At 44.9% G+C, this 16,671-nt stretch overlaps 1 protein-coding gene and 2 pseudogenes across 1 annotated transcript in view; 1 reads left to right on the top strand and 2 right to left on the bottom strand.

Moving 5' to 3' along the window:
• The window catches only part of PTP4A3 (protein tyrosine phosphatase 4A3), a 90,505-nt gene that overhangs the window by 59,147 nt on the left and 14,687 nt on the right, over positions 1–16,671 (bottom strand). Inside the window, exon 2 of the mRNA XM_066623350.1 lies at positions 11,311–11,432. The gene's annotated coding sequence lies outside the window, so the exon portion shown is untranslated. The remainder of the gene's footprint in view (positions 1–11,310; positions 11,433–16,671) is intronic.
• On the top strand, positions 4,109–4,225 carry LOC136649954 (5S ribosomal RNA; annotated as a pseudogene).
• LOC136649979 (5S ribosomal RNA) lies at positions 6,272–6,387 on the bottom strand (annotated as a pseudogene).

Below are 16,671 nucleotides of genomic sequence, written 5' to 3'. Positions count from 1 at the left end.
AAAGTCCAGATATATAATGTCCACGGGTTCTCCCGCATCCACATGCCTGTTGACCTTTTCAAAGAATTCTATAAGGTTCGTGAGGCAAGACTTACCAACAGTCTTGGCCAACTTGGCCAACAGTTGGTCACTTGGCCAACAGTCTTGGTCACTTGGCCAACAGTCTGAGGCTAAGAGGCAAAGAAGGAAGGCCCATAGCCAGGGAGACAGACCAGGGACAGACTGCACTTGCTCCCGGTATGGAAGGGATTGTCACTCCCGGATTGGCCCTTTCAGCCACACTAGACGCTGTGCAAGAACCACCTTGCAGAACGTGATACCATAGTCTTTCGAGACTGAAGGTTGCCAACAACAATAGTTTGTGAGTCCTCTGAGCATCTGGTCTTGGCGGCATTACATGCCTTGGTGATCTCCGTTATTTTAGGTACCGTAAATACTATCAGAAAGGCCAAGGGCTGGTTCACACATGCATATACTCCAGGTTGGACGGCAGGCAAGGCAAACCAGTGTGTGAATTTACATGCAACCAGAACAGGGATTTGAAGCCATTCTCTCATGTGTTCATTTTCTAAGGCTCCATCAAGTGATGAACCTGCAATGCACGAGTAGACCAGTCCACAGATATTGTTCCATGGTGCTGCGGACTATGGGGCAGAAAGCCTTGTTTTCTGCAGAGAAAGTGAACACAATGCACCAACTGCTGGGTTTAATTCTGATTTCTTGCAGGCACTACACAACACAAACTGCTTCCAAGAGGAACTCCTGAGTCCGTTTCCTTTTCACAGGGCATTTCCATCATTCCAGGTCAGCCCCAAGTTAGGTGTTTGTTTGCCGGTCAACCCCACCCAGCCAGGAGTTTGGAGCAGCAAGACAGTCTACAACTGCATCAAAGTTCAGAGTCTACTAGATCACATGCTTTCCAAAGCAGCTCCCTTGACAGATCTCAATTTTTCCCATCCCTAGTTGAGTCCATCCAGGCATAGCTGCTGTTTCTACACTCAGAACTTAATGGCTTTCTGGCTGTTTTCCTTGAACAGGTGCACAATGTGCTCTGGAATCATATCGCATTCAAGGCAGGTCTCTCCTCATTTCCTGTTTTTGTTACACACCCTGTACAAGCGCAAGCACGAGCCTTGCCTGCCCCTGCAGTCAGACCTCTGGCTATGGACACATGCCCATGCTTTGGCCGTCAAAACGCAAAAATAATGAGTTTCTCTTCTGTGAAAGTCTTCCAAATCTCTATGCAATACATACCCCAGGGTAGACACCTTAACTTTGGAAACCACAGATGCTGTCAGAAGTCACAAGTCAGTTCAGTGCTGCTGTACAGATAACGCACTTGAACTACAGCACTTCCTGCCCTGGTTATGGGTGATCTTGCAGAGTCTTGTTTTGCCAGAGATTAGAGAGATTGAAGGGAAATAGCAAAAGGGTTCAAAACATTTGTGAAGGAGCACAGATCTCTTCCTAGCAACTGCTGCCCCATCTCAATGAACAGCAAGGCACTCAATCCTCCTTTGCAACATGTGAAGAACTGGGGGCGTGGTACTGGAGAACAATCTTTTGCATTGTGCTGGGATTGGGTATGCAGCCCCACACTCGTTCCGTGTCATCTGGCAAGCACGGGGGTGGGGTGGGTTCAGCCTCTTGCAGAGATGCAATTCTTGATGTTTGAGAGGCACAATAATCTGCAGTTGACATTTCTGCTTCATTCACATCATCATTCACGTAACATAAGTGTGAAGAATTGTTTGTACCAAAAATGTGCATGCTGGTGAAAGGAACTGGACGATGCCCTTTCCCCACCTCTTGCTTCTGGTCTGTTTCTCAGCCTGGGGAGCAAAAAGCCTGAAGTGACAAGACTGGGGAATGGAAAGGCAGGGTGGGAGCAGGGCTCAGCTCCCCTCACTTGTGCACCCCATAAAAATCACACACATTTAGATGTGAAGGGTGCAGAGTTGTCCCTCACGACCTGTTGTCCCTCCCCAGTGTGTGCAAAGTGAAGAGAGACCTGATGGGTGGGGGGCGGGGAGGGATAAAGCTGAGTTCCCTGTGCACAGGTGAGAATTGAGAGGGAGGAAGAGAGAAGGCGGCATAATGCTTTCAGGACCCAGGGGGCCCTGAGAAAATCCTTGCACCAAGTCCCCCACGCTTCCTGATGGCTAAGGGTTCTAACACCATCACCGAGGCTTCAAAATCAGCCTGCCCTGATGGGCTCTCTGAAAGGTGTGGGCCAACAGCCAGTGACTGACCTGGCTGACCTCTCATGCCACCACCAAGGTGGTGACCATGAAGAGTGTTTGGCTACCAAACCAACACGTATGAATATCCAATATACACAAGATTATCACATATAATGGCCAGAGAGACTGACTGAGCGAGATCAGCTACCTGATGACCTCTGGATGCCCCTGCATGCCCCAATCAATGTCAACTTCCTGTATGCTTGCTAGCCTTTGATCACAATCCTAACTCCTACTTGCAGTTCATATCTTAAGAAAAATGCAATTCTCAGGAATTTGAATAAGCAACAGATGTTGCAACAACCCTCTGGCTACAAGCCCTAGATAATTGCTGATAAAAACCAAGACAAAAAACTAACAACTTGAATCTATGGGCACACAGTTCTGGCTATTAGTAAGTTTGTCAAAGGAAAACCTACAGGGTATCCCACGTACTGAAAAAACATCTCCCCTTTCCATCATCACCAAAATGAAACAGAGTTCCGTGCTTGGGAGGGGGAAGAAGTCTGCTAAGCCCCCACCCCCACAGCAAGGAAAAGCAAAGTGCTTGCTGGTGTGTACAACCTGCTTACATTTTTAAGGGTATTTGCATGAAACTTAGCCCTTGGAGAAATGCAAATATTTTACAGGAAAGACAGCACTGTGCTTGTTACCTCTCCTCCAAATAGAAAAGAGGACCCTCATTCACTAGGGTTCCACAGTTACCGTAATCTTCACAGCCGCAGCTCAAGCACTGCTGCAAAGCCCTGCAAAAAGGATATTGCGTTCTGTTGTGACTGCTGAAACAGACTGATACGAATATCCCACATAATTTTTTTTATTGTACACTTTTGATTTATCAGGATCAGGCGGAAAGAAATACATTTCACATTTCAGATCTGGCAACTAAGGCCACAATCCTATACACACTGACCTGGAAGCAAGTCTTGTCAAACCTAGTGGGACTTACTTCTGAGTAGACACATCTAGGACTGCGCTACAGATCTACTGGTCTCTCTCTCTGCTGATGGGACTGAGGCACTACTTCAAACGTCAAAGCTTTAATTTGCTTCAATTCACATATGGTTTATAAAACTGAGGGGCAATTCAAAAGCGGAGTTAAGAAGCTAGCATCAATGAACGTTTTCTTGCTTGCCTTCAGTTAATTTTGCAAAGCCTGAGCCAACAAAAGCACAGCCACATATCACCGCGTCCAGGTAATCTCCTTGGTGACTGCTTCTCTGAATCTCTCTGTATCCTGTTTCAGTCTCCCCAGTCATGCAACTTACCAAGAGATCTGTGGCTGCCTGGAAGGTCCAAGCCAAAGGAGTAAAGCTTCCCTCCCGAGATTCAGAAGGTAACTAGTGTGCCCCTGGTGGAAAACCAGAACTTCCACCTCGGTGGGCACTGCTCTTCCAGCTGCTGGTGTGCGAGAGCAACAGGGGAGGACACCAATAGAACGCGATCCTTATCAGGAGGTCATTTGGTTGCTGCTTCCACAGAGTACTGTGGGAATGAAATGTGCCTTCTGCACACTCAGCACAGGCAAGCAGCCAGAGCCGTCACCACAACAGTGCCTCCCCAGCTGGCACCAGGTGCAAGCTCCGCTCAGGCAGATTCCCAGAAGAGCGAGAACCTGCTCCGGCTTTTTTTTTTTTTTTTAAAAGGCAGAGAGATCTGGCACTTTGATCTCGAGCCTGCCTGTTCTGCTGGGCAGGCACCCATCCAATCACGCTGCTCTTTCTGCAGGAATGCAACAAAGGCTGAAGAACCTCAAAAGCGTAGTTTTGCTGGACTTACTTCCAAACCAAGTTTGATGGTTTAAAAAGAAAGGAAGTCAGGAATATATTGCATACAACATTGCATACAATGCCTATATTTTAAAGAGCAGCAACTGTTACCCTGCACATGCCCAATCTCGTCTGATCTCGGAAGCTAAGCAGGGTCAGGCCTGGTTAGTACTTGGATGGGAGACCGCCTGGGAATACCGGGTGCTGTAGGCTTATACCATAGTCTTTCGAGACTGAAGGTTGCCAACCAACCAAAGAGCCTTATCAAGATCATGCCTCTGATGCTTTATATGGAGATAGCCCTGGGTGAATGCACACTGCAGCTGTTTCGGTGGTGCTTCTTCACAGTGCCCAAATCACAAGGAATCCCATGGAGCCAAGTTATTCCATCCTTTGGGTAAGGAACATAAGAACCACTTGGCTGGATCAAACCAGAAGACCCCCGAGTGGCCTGGTTCTCGCACAAGCCTCGCAGAGCATCAGACTTGCACACTCCCTCCCCACATAAAGTATGAACTTGGGGAATTGTGGTTTGTTAACAAAGCCAGAATATCAGATCATGGTTTGATCTTGGCTTGATCTCCTGACCTGTTCTAAGCCTAGTTAAACTGCAGTTTCTTGAGTCTGTAATACAGAACTATAGTCTGTTCTTCTAGTTAAACTGAAAGGTTTCACTCTTGAAGGAAAGTTGAATCTCAGTATCAGCGGGGGATCCATTCCCAGGCTCCCTGCAGATACCAAAACCTACGGATAATTAAATACATGGGTTGTGGTCCCATAAGGACTCCAGACGTGACTGAAACATTGTTTCAGTTATGTCCAAAGCTGTTCTGAGGCCCGCAGAGGCTGTATAGGGTCTCTATGGTCCTCAGAGAGCCTCCCAGAGGTGTTTAATGGGCACTTTTACATGACCTTCGTGGGTTCAGAAAGGCTCCTACTTGCGTCTGGGAGCTCAGGTCCAGCCTGCACTGTGGGTTTGGAACTCGTGATCAGTTAAACCTAGGGGTCCTGAATCTGCATATACAGAGGAAGCACTTGTAGTTGCCTTCTACTGAGTTGGAGCCTTGGTCCATGTAGTATCCCAACCATGGCTACACCATTGATTTATATAGGGATGATATAATATTAACTGCCTTATTTTCAAGCCCTTTCTTAACAACCCCTAGTATGTAATTTGATTTATTCACTGCTGCTACATGTTGTGTTGACATTTCCATTGAGCTCTTCTCCAAGCCAGATCCCTTTCCTGCTTTGTCATAGATGGTTCAGACCCCATCAGTGTATGTGTGAACTTTTTGCCCCAGCATGCATCACTTTTACACATCACAACACTGAACTGCAATTGCCATTTGGCTGTCCATGCCTCCAGACTAGAGAGATCCTTTCGGAACGCTTCAAAATCTGCTTTGGTTTTAACCACACTGCATAGTTTGGGGTCATCTGCAAACTTGGCCAGCTCACTATTTACCACCAACTCCAGATCATTTATGAACAAGTTAAACAGCACTGGTCCCAAGAAGTGGAGACCCCACGTCTTACTTCCCTGTGAAGTGCCCATTTATTCCTACTCTCCACTCCCAGTTAAAGAAATCCAAAAAAGGATGTGGCCTCTTAATCCACCACTGTTGGGTTTACATAAAAGTCTTCTTGATGGACTTGTCAAAATAAGTCCCACAACCAAAAAGAAGGGAAGTTACTATGTATAACTATGAAGTTGCTGTGTACAACTATGTATACCAGGGGTGCCCAAACCCCGGCCCGGGGGCCACATATGGCCCTCAGGGGCTCCCAATCAGGCCCACAGGGAGCCCCCAGTCTCCCCCAGGGAGACTCTGGCCCTCCGGAGACTTGCTGGAGCCCGTGCTGGCCTGATGCAACTGCTTTCAGCATGAGGACGACTGTTCGACCTTTTACCTCAGCTGTGGGATGGGAGCTCCCTCCACTACTTGCCATCCCACATCTGTGATGCAGCAGTGGCAGCAAAGGAAAGATTGGCCTTGCTTTGTGCAAGGCCTTTTATAGGCCTTGAGCTACTGCAAGACCGTCATTCATTCATATAAATTCCATCCCTAATAAATTCATTTATGTAAATTTATTCAAATTTTAAATGTAAATTAATTCTTTTTTCCCCTGGCCCCTGACACAGTGTCAGAGAGATTATGTGGCCCTCCTGCCAAAATGTTTGGACACCCCTGATGTATACCATTCCTTGGAGGAATAAATGGTTGGCAACCTTCAGTCTCAAAAGGCTATGGTGTAAGCCTACAGCACCCGGTATTCCCAGGCGGTCTCCCATCCAAGTACTAACCAGGCCTGACCCTGCTTAGTTTCCAAGATCAGACGAGATCAGGCATGTGCAGGGAATAGCAATATAATAATAGCAGCTTTTTTAGAGCTCAAACATATAACTTCTATAAATAAAAATAAATTCTATAAATAAACAATGTCAGCTGGATCATCTCTATCTACATGTCAACTTCAAAAATCAAGGCGTCTGGTCACACAGGACTTATTCTGCAGAAGCCATGCTGATTTTTCTTTTAGCTTGTTCTTCTAAATGTTTCATAATTTTACCTTTAATTATGCTTTTCAAAAATTTACCCTGAGCAGATGTTAAGCTGACCAGCCTACCATCTGCCAGACCTGCCACATCCTTTTTTTAAGTATCAGAGTTACACCGGCTACCTTCTAGTCCACTGGCTCGGAGGTCAGAAAGATTACATATTTTTGTGAGACGACTGGCAATTTCACATTTGAGTTCCTTAAGAGCTCTTGGATGGTTGCCATCTAGATGCAGTGAGTTGTTAATGTTTTATTTGTCAACATGCTCTAGAATCTCATCATTAATCACTTCTATTTGACTTGGTTCATCATCCTTGAGAAGGTCTGTTCAACCTTCTCTTCTGTAGTCTTGTCTTCTGTAGTGAGGACAGATACAAATTCATTCAGTGTCTTTCCAGTCTCCTTATCTTCTTAAAATTCCTTTTATTCCCTCAATATCTGTTACCCTTACACAAAATTTTGGAAATCACAAGAAATTCTAGAATTAAGGAATTATGTGAATCTGAATAATTTCTGATGCAGATTTCAGATAAATTTCATGCCAAGAAACTCTCTTGTTGCATTTTTTTTAAGCATAGGCTATGAACTGCCCTGGCTACACTTAACAGGGTTAACATACAAGAGGACTGGGGGTTCTCATTTTCATATGGCCACCATTCCTTTTCAGATCGTCCCCTCCCTGCAGCTGCTGTTAAAGTGCAATGCCAAAAAACTTGTTTAAGTTTTACTTGCTCTTTCTGTCTCTCTTACAGACACACATCTCAGAACTATAGTTCTTCCTTTGGAAAATACCGGGGAGAATCCCCTAAACCTTAGTCATCAGACAGACATTCAAAAGCTATTCAAAAATCCACTTTCTGAAGGGGGGTAGGATGAAAGATAGGAAGGGGACTGGGGGGGAATGATAACAAGCCCCCCTCCACGCCATGAATATACAAGGCAACAGCCTTCCTTAAAATCACCCAGTAGAAAGGCCCTTCCTTAATCTGCCAAGAACCGAGGTCATGTGGAAGTATTTAAGAATTAAGCTCCCATAAGGGACTCATTTTGCTATCCTTGCTATTCTTCAAAACTGTTCCAATTTGATGCTGAGCTTCTACTCATTTCTCCCTGCACACCCCAGTTCTCCCCCCCCCCATCCTTTGCTATTGGAACTGCATTTCTGATGTGGTTTAATTGCTTGCTTTGAAATTCAAATCATCTGCCAAGTCCAGGGTGTTCTTATCCACGCCTGATCCCTTCTACCATTCTTGTTGTCCTTATGGGCACCCAAAATGGCACACCGTGTTCTGACTTCCCTTCAGCACATGGCGGCTTCCACCCCGCAAAGAGCCTGCTTTTAAGTTTTAATACAGCCATTCATTACTGGATGTGGTCTCCAACACCCAGGAACAGAGCTGCTGAGAGCACATCCTCCAATTTTTGTAGCTTTAGGAAGGAACACACAGTACACATAACCCCACCCAACTCCTGGCTTTGGTCTGTGCATCAAGGAGGCTCAAGACAATATGCTTTAATACCTTTCAAATCTATTTTCTTAATTTGGGGTGTTACGACTGCCATGCTGATCAATAACTGAAAATCGACTGCCCACTATGACTACTGTTGGGTAATTGGGTAAGAGGCACTTTTTCAAGTGGGTGCTCCTTTTTTTAGCAGGGGGAGAGTAACTGGCCCACCTCACCCCAGCACTGTCTGTTTTAGTGGCTGTCTGCTGGTATTCTTTTTGCATCTTTTTAGATTCTGAGCCCTTTTGGGACAGGGAGCCATTTAGTTATTTGATTTTTCTCTGTAAACCGCTTTGTGAACATTTAGTTGAAAAGCGGTATATAAATACTGTTAATAATAAATAATAATACTGTCAAATATGGGCTGGGGGGGGTGTATCAGCGGTTGCCGTATCCTCTGATCCATTTAGCTGCAGATCGAGTCTGCGCCCCCCATGCACCCCCCGTCTCCAGGGGGAGGTGTTTGCCTGTTTCTGTGGTTTCACTTAACCACTGGGGGTTCCAGAATGGAACCTCCATGGATATGTGGAGAACGCGTGAATTCCATGAAGATCCCTGGAGAATGAGCCACTGCCTATTCTGAGAAATCACCCTTAAAAACAAGTTTTTGGTTTTATTTTTCAAATAAAACTTTTCTATTTTGCTTTATTTCTAATGTAATTTTTTTAAAGTTATTGTTAACTATAGGCTGACCTTGGTGTTCCAGAATAAAAGCATATGTTCTTATGTTCAAAGAGAAGCGCCACTCAGTACCTTGAGTTATAATAATCCATTATGTTAAAATGAATGAATGCATACATACATTTTCATCAGGTTGGATCCAAAAGGTTCCCTTCTTCTGCTGGAAGAAAGACTGGTTCCATTAGAGGAAAGGAGTCCTTGGTTCCAACTCCTCATTTCGCAACAGTCAACTAATTTGCTTTTGTAACCAGCACATGCATGTCCAGCCCTGGCGTCTCTGGGGCAGGTACGGACCTGCCACAGCCAATGCTGTCAGCAGGGCCAGTCACTCCACCCTGAGGGCCTCCTTCCAGGTCAAAGGGACCAAGACGGCAGAACTCATCAGTAGGAAAACCAGTTGCATCAACACAGTCCTGCCCTTGCAACAATTCCTGCTCAGCTGCCTCGATTCCCAAAGACAAGCGAAGCAATAGAGACAGGTGTAGGAGCCAGCTTTGCAATCACTGGGGGTTGCTCAAGCTCTGATCAGTGCCTGTGATGACACAGGTGAGACAGAGGTAAGGCTGAATACCTGAATGACAGCCGCAGAGTCAGAGACCGAGGGAAACCATCAGAAGTGGAGAACTTGGGAGCCATTTGACTCTCTTCCTTCCGCTTCCAGTCTGAGGGCACAATCCTAACCAGGTCTACTCAGAAGTAAGTTCTATTTTGTTCAACGGGGTTTACTCTCAGGAAAGTGGGGTTAGGATTGCAGCCTGAGGCGCTAAGGAGAAAGTGGGTGGAACTTCCTCCCCCCTTCCTGCCCTGCAGATTCTCCCACTTGGAGGTTCCATGGCTCCCATCTTGCAGGGACGATGCTTAAGCAACATGAGGGTGCAGACTCCCAGGGCAACCTGGAATCTCCACGTTTCAAGATTCGGGTATCTAATTCTTTAAATACTTGACCAGTATTTGACCAAACACCCAATCAGAGGGCATTCATCCAACTCCTAAAATGCGCATAATCACTAGTGGGGCTTCCCAATGCCACTCTTCTTGTGTACCAATATCAGACTGATCAACTATGGCATCTCTACACAGATGAAGATGATGAAGAAATGAATTTTTACCTCTGCCTTTCTACCACCCAATGGGACACCCAAGGCAGCTTTCAACATAAAAGGAACACACAATACAGTAAAAGCTTAAAACATTAAAATCTAAACCAAAACCATAAAACAATCAGACCCCAACGGATAACCAATTAAAATCATATTCATTAAAAAGTACCAGCCTGACAAGTCAGCAGTTAAAAGCCTCTGAAAAAAGTCTAAAGGCCTGCCGAAAGGTTTCCACATTAGCTATACTAATTCTATGTCACCTTATTGCAGCTTAGTACAGTTCTAAAATGGTATAAGGATTTTTTTTAAACACAACACATAAGCAAAGAAATGGAAACCATCAGGTAAAAGCAGATAAGCCCCCTTATCTCTCCATATTCCCAAAAGCCCAGCCAAACAAGCAAGTTTTCCAGAAATGCCTTAAGGCAGGGGCAGTACAAACAGAATTCTAAAACCTGTGAGCTAGTCAAATGAGCCAATGCAGGGTGGAAAATCCAGACCCTCCCCTGAGGATCTTATCAGGCAGGCCTGCATCAAGATATCTGGGGCACAAGCTTGCACACATAGGAGTCAATTGGACAAGTTCCTGCTATGCCTTCCAGTTTCACAGCAGAAAAAAAAGAGGTGGCAGGAACTTGTATAGCACTCCAAGTGCCCATCAAATTCAAAGTGAGCTGAACAAACCCTTTGCTTTCCCTACTTACACCCCAAAGCAAAAGGGCTTACTTGGGTTTGGCATTTGCTGGACATTTAGAAATAGCAAGAAGGGCTAGGAACAGTGGCGTAGCTAGAGGGGATGCAAAGCAGTAAGTTTTGCAGGGAGCCTCACCAAAGCGTGCAAGGGGCCCCTCCCCTTTGGAATCATTCCAGGCAGGGAGAGCAAAACAGAGGCATATACCTGGCTCAAGGAGAGGGGAGGTGCCCCTTACATGCTTCAGTGAGGTTCCCTGCAAAACCTAGTGCTTTGCACCCCCTTTAGCTACACCACTGGCTAGGAATGTTTTGAAACTATCTTTCTTGAACATGCTTTTAAGCTCAAATTATTAGCTGGCATTGCTTTCTTTAAAAAAGGAAGAACAAGCTAAAACCCCTTCCATTCTAAAGAGGACAAACTAAGCAAAAAATTGTTACTTAGGCACTGGGATAGGACATTTCCACTGCATCAGCAAATCCTCACCACACACTCCCTGAAAATTCACATGTGGATGGCCCATGAAAGCCACATGGTCTGGCTGTGCAGAGTTTCAGGTGGGAAGCAAACACAACTTGTGCCCAATGTCCCATGACAGACTAAAGCAACAGAATCGCAAGGCAAGGAGAATGAAACAAGCCCAGACGCTTTAAAATTAAGTTCCTTTCTGATCAGCACATAAATAACAGCTTAGATCTCCACACAGTTTGGTTTTCTTCAACAGGGAAAAACAGCAGGCTCAACACAATGACTTACCTAAATGAGCACCTATATCAAGAAAGCCCCCAATACAGTCAAAAGGCAGGCTCAGTAATTTCATCTCCATGCAACTGTTTCCATCCTCAGGACTTTCCCAAGTCACCATTCATGATCCACACCTGTGAAGAAACGGATAACAGGAACTCTCAAATTCTATGTCCGCTAGACTGGATCTTTATGATTAAATGGTTGATTTTAAAAATCATGAACACCTTATGTCAAAACTGGCTTGCTTTTTGATCTTCTTGTTCTCAAGCACAATACTGGTTTTTAATACTGCAGACTACAGTTTTTAAAAGCAACAATCTGTGCCACATTTTGCTTTGGGTCCAGTAATTCAATGAAAATATTTCAGGATAAAGAACAAACTGGTGGAAGTTAAAATGTAGGATGAGCAATTCTTGGAAAGGTGTGCACAAAAGTATGAGCACATCAACTACTTCTGCTTTCTTACATTCACTCACATTGTACTGTATTGGCAACCTTCAGTCTCGAAAGACTATGGTATCGCGCTCTGAAAGGTGGTTCTGGCACAGTTTCTAGTGTGGCTGAAAAGGCCAATTTGGGAGTGACAATCCCTTCCACACCGGGAGCAAGTGCAGTCTGTCCCTGGTCTGTCTCCCTGGCTATGGGCCTTCCTTCTTTGCCTCTTTGCCTCAGACTGTTGGCCAAGTGTCTCTTCAAACTGGGAAAGGCCATGCTGCACAGCCTGCCTCCAAGCGGGCCGCTCAGAGGCCAGGGTTTCCCACTTGTTGAGGTCCATCCCTAAGGCCTTCAGATCCCTCTTGCAGATGTCCTTGTATCGCAGCTGTGGTCTACCTGTAGGGCGCTTTCCTTGCACGAGTTCTCCATAGAGGAGATCCTTTGGGATCCGGCCATCATCCATTCTCACGACATGACCGTGATCGTTGAGCCAAGGTACACAAAGTCATGGACAACCTCCAGTTATGCGAAGAGATTGTAATGCAGTCACTCACAAGTGACTCACTCATAAGTCACTCACAAGTGCCCATACAATGATTTGGTACTACGTGAATGAGCTTTGAGGAGTTTCAGGCTCCAGTGCTGCCTCTTCCTGTTGTTTGCCATGATTGCAGGTTTCTGATTCTTGTGTGCAACAAACCACAGTTTACCCGTTTGTCCAGGCAAGCAGACTGTGGCTTGCTGCAAACAGGGAGGAAGAGGCAGTAGCCTGGAAATACATAAGAACATTAGAACAGCCCCGCTAGATCAGGCCATAGGCTCATCTCGTCCAGCTTCCTGTATCTCACAGCGGCCCACCAAATGCCCCAGGGAGCACACCAGATAACAAGAAGACCTGCAAGGCCTCCTGGGAGTTGTAGTTTAAGAACATCAGAACAGCCCCACTGGATCAGGCCATAGGCCCATCTGGTCCAGCTTCCTGTATCTCACAGCGGCCCACCAAATGCCCCAGGGATCACACAAGACAGCAAGAGACCCGCATCCTGGTGCCCTCCCTTGCATCTGGCATTCTGACATAGCCCATTTCTAATAGCTCATTCACTGTAATGCCAAACAGCTACATAAGACACACTTTTATGATCAATGTTAGACCATGCACTCTCACATGTAGGTTACAAGTACAGAAGCTCCCCTATTTACGAATAGGTTCGGTTTCAGAGTTCTATTCAAATGTACAGAAATGCCCCCATCTCTACTGCTGCACCTGTCAGTTTCACTCCAACACTGCCAGTTTCACTGGGGAGTTGCTAGAATGCTCCTGACCCAGCTTTCCTATTCAGCAGCATAGATTGCAAACTGGGGCAGAAAGTGCTGTTCACATAGAGGGGGGTTCCTGTAAAGCCAACTTGCAGCGCAAGTGAAACTGGGCCAAATAGCTCTCGTAGGCCATTCACTTGACTTTTTAAACTTGTGCACAAAAAGTACAGTACTTGAGACAAAATGGTAAAAGAGCTATAGTGTTTTCATCATATATGCAGTTAAGCAAAGCCTGTTCAACTAAGCAACAGCAGCCAGTGAGAAGTCAGGCCCTGCTTCAGTACAGAGAGATTTTCAACAGCAATGCCTCATTCACAGCTGATAGATGGAGGTGAGCAATGTGCCATTTAAACCCAGGTACTTTTATTTAAAAGGTCTTACAAATTGGTTCTCAAGGGTGCTGTCACTTGGTGGAAACCCATGATCTGTTTCATACCTTATGAATACGCCAAAATGCCACATGAGGTCATGCTCGCAAAACATCCTGCAGCAACCTACTCAGCAGGAAGAATTAAAGGAGCATCACAATGTCCAGGATGGCCACATTCATCAGTGCAAATGCTGTGTTTGCAAAGCCTCTGGGCAAATGGATCCTGTAACTCCAAGCAGTACACTTGTCCTCCAAATCAGAGTCACCTGCCACTCATGGGCTCTTTGCTCCACCAGCTTTTCAAAAAACATTTTGCATTCACAATGCTAGAGACTTGGAAGAAAAAAGTCTGAGAATCCAGCATGCATAAACTTGCTTCATTGGTCTACACCAGGGGTCTCCAAACCCCAACCCAGGGGCCAAATGTGGCCCACAGTTGAGCCTCTATCCAGCCCGCGGCCAGCCTCTTGTCCCCTGAAAGCCTCTGGCCCACTCGACTGAACATGACCAGAGCTGTGCTCTGATTGCATCTGGAGGGTGTTCTGAGGGCCAGAGAGGCTGAGTGAATGAGCCCACTCATTCATTCATTCAAGTTTCATCTCTAATTTATTTATTAAAATTTTATATTTAAAATTTTTTCTGGCCCTCAGCACTGCGCCAGATGTTTCATGTGGCCCTCTGGACAAAGAGTTTGGAGACCCCTGGTCTACACCAATGCAGGTCTAACACCAAGTTATGGTTTGCAAAATTCATGTGAAACCATAGTTTCTGAATCTGGGTTGCCAACCCAGGCATCATAAAAAAAATCCATAGGTAAGCTTTCTTCAGTATGGTGATGCGTGGATTGATATACTTAATTCCAGGCTACTTTTATACATAATAGAGTTAGGGGCAGAAGTGTTTGCGTCTGGTGAGTAAGACAGGATTACAGCCTAACAGCTCAGTTCCAGTTCCACACATAATTTTATCTAGTCTACAGCTATTTCAAATATTTTTATTGCTATTTTTTTTTTTGCAAATGTTTGACATTTTTGCTCACTATATATCATGCCTCAGTTCAAGCATGGCTTTCTTTGTAACTGTCATATTTCTATTTTGTTCTGATTTGTTCATGCTGATTAAAAGATCCAGGTAAAATGTATTCATTCATTTAAATTTCATTCATCTGATTATAAAACTAATTTTTATGGGCCACGAAGATGTGTGAAATATACGATGTGGCCCTCATACTGAAATGTTTGGAGGCTCTTGCTTTAACCAATCAAGGCTGCAACCCTAACCACACTTTCTTGAGAGTAAGCCCCATTGAACAAAATAGGACTTATTTCTGAGTAGACCTGGCCTGGTTAGGATTTTGCCCCAACTCTGCAAAGTACTGGCAAGTTTTAAAAAAAAAAAAAAAGAGGAAAAAGAAAATTATTTTCATGACTGAAGCTAAGAAAAAATTAAATGCTAACTATGGTTAGCTGACTTCCTGGGAACTTCAGGAGTTGGCATTTGGCAGCATTATAGGAGTTTTCACACAGGAACCCAAAAATATTGCTGTCCATTTCAATGCTTTTTTCTCCAAATCCAAGGGGTCAGGCATCTCCAAGGAGGTAGAAAAAAAGCTATTGACAAACTAGCGTAGCCAAAGATTTAGCCTCTCCTGAACTTTTGGACTGCAAAGATGTAAAGAGAGCCAAAAAGTTGGGTTTTATTTACTTTGCAAACCAAAAATATAACTCCACGAAAGGGAAACTGAAAAGAAACTAGAACAAGTGTATACATTTGTCCCAAGAAGTACACCTCAGTACTGCGCCCTTTGGGCTAAAATTTCCTGTGTGTCCATCACAGAAATCTGAATCACACAGCACCAACCTGGGAAGGACACTCCGTGGCAGTTGGTTCCCAAACTGAGTCTCCTTCCCCAAGGAGCTGTGGAAATGAGCCAGGAGAGCCACGGAACCCTCATGAAAAACCCACAGCCCCAGACAATGTATAGGATTGTAGCCCCAATGGAGAGTTGCAGTTGCCTTGTAGTGGGAATGGCAGAATATGGAATAACCATGTGTGCCTCCCCAGCTGCACTGACTGGCAGAATACAAACAAAGCATGTTTTATTTTGAAATATGGGAGAAGGGCTATAATCTAGTCATGGAGCAGACATTTTGCTCGAGGATGATCCTAGTGGGATACCACAATCCCAGGCTATAAACTCTATAGAAGAGACAGAGGTGGGGTGGCCATCTGTGTCAAAGAAAGGACAGAAACCATCACAGTAGAGATTGTGGGTCCAATGCCACCACAGAATCACTGTGGGTTAAATTACACAGGCCTACAAAATTGAGGGTCAGAAAAGTTTTTCCCAAATTTTATGGTGGTTTGATATGAATTTGGGGTGCCGATGCCAAAAATGGCATCTGTTTTGCCCTATCACGTCTAGTTTTGGAGATATAGTATAACCTCTTTAGTGAATGGTTCAAGCAGCTTCCTCATGAGGAAGCCTTGGTGTAGGCTTCCTCATGAGGAAGCTGCTTGGACCATTCACTAAAGAGGCTATGCCGTGACTCCAAAACTAGACCTGATAGGGCAAAACGGATGCCATTTTTTGAATCAGCACCCCAAATATACCGAGGAATTGGTGTAATGTTTAAGGAAGCAAAATGTGTGTTGGCCTGTGTAATTAGTACAAAATCACATCAGTAATAAAATACAGAATTACATAAATATAAAATTAAAAATGTATACATTCTAAAACAGAGTTTTAGTTGGAGGGCCACACTGTATATTTTACACATTTTCGTGGGCTGAAATAAATCAGGCCATAAGAACATAAGAACAGCCCCACTAGATCACTGGATGCCATTTTTGGAATCCGCACCCCAAATATACCCAGGAATTGGGGGAACATTTAAGGAAACAAAATGTGTGTTGGCCTGTGTTATCAGGTTCAGGGAGCAATGTGATTGCGGGGATGTGCTATTGTCCTCTGGACCAAAACCAGAAGGGAACTTTGAGATGAGGACACAAAATCAGCGAGGCACCAATGACAGTTAGGGTTGTAATCATGGGACGGATGGACAACAACGACGACACTTCAATTATTCTCATAACAGCTGGGTCAATTCATGCTCTAGTCATGAAAAGATAACGGTTAACAAGCTGAATGACTGTGCCTACTGGTTCTCCACATTCCACCTGGTTTCCGTCATGCCCACTATGTCAATGTTTTCCCTAGCCACCAAACATTCCAGTTCTCTAATCAC

Source organism: Tiliqua scincoides, chromosome 4, assembly GCF_035046505.1.
Source record: "Tiliqua scincoides isolate rTilSci1 chromosome 4, rTilSci1.hap2, whole genome shotgun sequence".
Taxonomy (NCBI): domain Eukaryota; kingdom Metazoa; phylum Chordata; class Lepidosauria; order Squamata; family Scincidae; genus Tiliqua; species Tiliqua scincoides.
This window is presented reverse-complemented; position numbering and strand designations above follow the sequence as displayed.